At 39.7% G+C, this 4,338-nt stretch overlaps 1 non-coding gene across 1 annotated transcript; it reads right to left on the reverse strand.

The window, feature by feature from the left end:
* Positions 1–3,334: 3,334 nt before the first annotated feature.
* LOC141604313 (small nucleolar RNA R71) lies at positions 3,335–3,441 on the reverse strand. The gene has a single exon (XR_012526018.1). It is a non-coding gene; the product is annotated as a small nucleolar RNA R71 (small nucleolar RNA).
* Between the last annotated feature and the right edge of the window lie 897 nt (positions 3,442–4,338).

The raw sequence follows: 4,338 nt of genomic DNA on the forward strand, positions 1-4,338 counted from the left end.
AGAGTCCGACAGTTGAGTAGATACCAGTGGAGGGAGAGTTCCCAGATGTTTTTCCAGATGAGATACCAGGTTTGCCACCAAAGAGGGAGATAGATTTCAGTGTTGAGTTGAAACCGGGGACGGGGACAATCTCTAAGGCACCGTACCGTATGGGTCCTAAGGAGTTGGAGGAGCTGAAGAAGCAGCTAGATGTTTTGATTGAAAAGGGATACATTAGACCTAGTGTATCACCGTGGGGAGCACCAGTCTTGTTTATGAAAAAGAAAGACGGGAGTTTGAGGTTATGCATCGATTATAGAGAGCTGAACAAAGTTACAGTGAAGAACAAGTATCCTTTACCGAGGATAGATGATTTGCTTGATCAGTTGAACGGTTCAGCGGTCTTTTCTAAGATCGATTTGAGGTCGGGTTATCATCAGGTGAAGATTCGGGATGAGGATATACCGAAGACATCTTTTACATTGAGGTAGGGTCACTATGAGTATGTTGTGATGCCGTTTGGGTTGTCTAATGCACCTGCAGTGTTTATGGATTTGATGAACCGGGTATTCAGTCAGTTTTTGGATCGGTTTGTGGTGGTCTTTATCGATGACATCTTAGTCTACTCTAAGACTAAGGAGGAGCATGAGGAGCATTTGAGGATAGTGTTGCAGACTTTGCGAGACAATCAGCTGTATGCGAAATTGTCTAAGTGTGAGTTCTGGTTAGAGGAAGTTGCTTTTCTGTGGCATGTGATTTCAAATAAGGGTGTTTCTGTGGATCCTGCAAAGATAGAGGCAGTTACTCGGTGGGAAGCACCGAAGAATGTGGCAGATATCAGGAGTTTCTTGGGTTTGTGATGTGACCATTATTTGAGCATATTTAGTCCCCGAATTAGCCTTGTTCCCATGATTTTTAGTGCATATTTAGGTCATTTATTGTCTTTAGTCCTTTGTTTTGCATATTCTTTGAGGTTTTGATCCCTTGGTAGGAAAAGAGTGCAAACCTTGCATTTTCATGGCAAAATGGAGCTAAATTGATTGAATTCAATGACCAAGCATCAAAGAGAAGACAAGACTAGAAGGCCTTTGTACATATTGTAGTAGATGGGCAATGATGAGAAAAGATCCTTGTATCCCCGAGGAAATCCTCAAGGATTGTATGAAGAAAAAGGAAGAAAAGAAGAATGGAGGAAGCTGACTCAGAATCCGAGCGGATTGCCCACAATCCGCCCGTCCAAGACAAGCAATCCGAGCGTCTTCCTCAGAAGGACGCTCGTCCAAAACCACCACAATCCGCCCGTCCACCCAACAAATCCGCTCGTCCAAAAGACCCACAATCCGCCCGTCTCGTGCCCTGGACGCTCGGATTGTGTGACAGCTAATCCGTCTTCTACTTGTTCTATGAAGGAGGCGCATACCTCGGGAAAGACTAGCAAAAAGGAGACTCGCATATTTTTCTGAGAGGAGCGATTCCTCAAGGACTTAATCGTCATTTAAGCCCTTAGTAAACCCTAATTTGTGTACCTAATCCCCACTATAAATACCCCATTAGTCTAATTAGATTATCATGTTCTTCTTATCAATCTTTAGTGTAGTTTATATCATTCTAATCTCTCTTTAATCTTGTAATCAACTTTTAACCAAGTCTTAATACAAATCTCATTTCCTTAATCTCTCTTTTGTTCATCTTTCATTTTGGGTAATTGAAGATTATTTGGGTTATTATTGGGAGATTGACAACCTTCCAATCAATCATCAAGTACTTCTATTATTCTTTGCTTTATTATTGGAATCATTAATAAGTATAATTCTCTTAATCCCTTTTTAATTATTGTTAATCATCTTCATTTATTCATCATGTTTTACTTTGTTGATATGATTGACAACCTTGGTAGCATGTTCAACATGATAATGAGTGAGTAGTTTCCTTAACTAGGGTTAATGGGTAATTAGGGGAAACCAACATGGGGGATGATTCATGCTTAAATTAATATGTTTTCATAGTTTATTTGCTTGCTTGTTGTGATCTCAACTTATGCACATGTTATGTTTGATGAAATGCGAGCCTATGAATCCTTGCATTTTTTACCCATCACCTATCTTTTCAATGAGACTTGTAAGACATAAACCAACTCGAGTCTCATTAGACCATGCATATAGTTGAGTAGGGAAAATTAAGTCGACTTGTAGGTGTTGTACAATCTAATAGATTCGGCTTCGGGACCCAAACTTTCCTAGGATTGTAAGATATAAACCAACTCGATCCATCACAACAATAATTGCTTGCTTATAATTTGAGAATATGTTTGTATGATCAATTCCCATGAATCCCCTATGACCTCATGACACCCTAGTGCCTTTTATCAATTGTTTACATCCCTTTTTAATCATCTTGCTTGTTTACTTTCATTGCTATTTAGTTTAGTGATCTTCTATTCAAACCCCAAATTGTGACACCCCTAGACACCGCTAGTTGCAATTGAAAATCTCACTTCAATACCCGTCTCTTGGGATCCGACCTTTACTTGCCTCTTTACTAATTGTCGAGTTGTTTGTAGAGTTATAAATATTGTTTTGGTCTAGGTGCTCCTAACGACAAGTACTGAAAACTAAATCTCTCAAGAGAGTCCGACCAAAAATGGCGCCGTTGCCGGGGACGGTGTTAACTTGATTTAGATTTTCTTAGATTGTTATTAGTTGTGTCTTTCTTTGCCTTGGGGAAGTAAAACTCCTCAAGGTTTGTTCTAATTATTTTCAAGTTGTTTGATATTTTGCATGTCTAGAAGATCACAAGGTAACTTGTTACCCTTTGATCACGAAATTGAAAGGACTTTGACAAACAATAGAAGACTTGCTAGGAGAACTTTGAGAGGTATTGGTGAGGTTGTAGATATTCAACCAAACGCTATTGAGTTCGTCAACCCTTTGGAAAGAGAAGGTGAGGAGAACCCAACACAAAATCCAACACAAAATCAACCCACAATGCCTAAATTTTCATCACATTCCGTACCAATCGAGGAGAACCTACCCAATGGTACTCCCACACCACAACACTTACCGGAAATTTCATTGCCAAATCCACATTTATCCAATTAGTTGAAAGAAGCCAATTTGGGGGGATGCCTAGTGAAGACCCTCATTCTCACATGGAGACTTTTTGTGACTATTGTGATGCGATTTCACAAACCGGTGTAACTCAAGACCAAATTCGATGGGTCTTATTTCCTTTTTCTCTAATTGGCACCGCAAAACAATGGTTGAAAGGCCTTGATAAGGCTAATCTCGGAATTGACTCTTGGAAGAAATTGGCTCTAGCTTTCTACAAAAAGTTCTACCCACCAGAAAAGACTAACATGCTAAGAACTCAAATTACGGGCTTTAAGCAAAGAGATGAAGAATCCTTGTATGAAGCTTGGGAGCGATTCAAAGGAATTTGTCGCTCATGTCCTCATCATGGACTTAGCGAGTGGTTCTTGGTACAACAATTTTGGAACGGTCTTTATGAAGACTCAAGAAACATTCTCAACATGGGATCAAATGGTATGTTCACCGAAGTTGGCGATAATCAAACTTGGAACAAGATTGAGGAAATGGCGGTCCATAATTCACAATATAGTAGACCCCGCAAGGCTACTAGAGGAGGAAAACATGAAGTGCACTCAATTACTCAATTGGGTGCTCAACTTAGCGCTCACATTGATACCATCAATTTGAAATTCGAAAAAGCTATGGCTAGACTTGAAGAAGCCTCAAAATCATCAAAGCATCATGTTAATGCCATGACGGCATCTTCATCAATCCCAAGTAGGATATGTGAGAATTTTGGAACTTTGGGACATGACCAAAGTGAATGTAAGGGAACAAATGAATAAGTGAATGCTTTTCAAGCATACAAGAGTGGTACCCCTTATTCCAATTATTACAATGAAAACACTAAATTTCACCCAAATTTCTCATACAAAAGCCAAAATGTTCAAAACCCTCAACCCACATACACCCCACCTCCCATGTGAAACCAAAATCAAAGACCCTTTTATAACCAAAACCAAGGTTACCAAAATCAAACTCCATACAATCAACAAAATGACCAAGGTTTTGATGTTCAAAAAGCGGTCCTCCAAATGCAAAAGAATCAACAAGAGTTTTTCACTCAAATGCAAAAGGATAGCCAAGCAAAGGAAATCACCATCAACAACATCCTAGCCCACACCAAAATGTTGGAAACCCAATTGACTCAACTAGCATCTTCAAGCTCACAAAGACAAAAGGGGCAATTACCACCTCAAAGTAATCCCCCGAGACATGAAACGGTTAGTGCCATTCACTTGAGGAGTGGTACGAGGTATGAAGCACCGAA

This window comes from Silene latifolia, chromosome 9 (assembly GCF_048544455.1).
Source record: "Silene latifolia isolate original U9 population chromosome 9, ASM4854445v1, whole genome shotgun sequence".
Taxonomy (NCBI): domain Eukaryota; kingdom Viridiplantae; phylum Streptophyta; class Magnoliopsida; order Caryophyllales; family Caryophyllaceae; genus Silene; species Silene latifolia.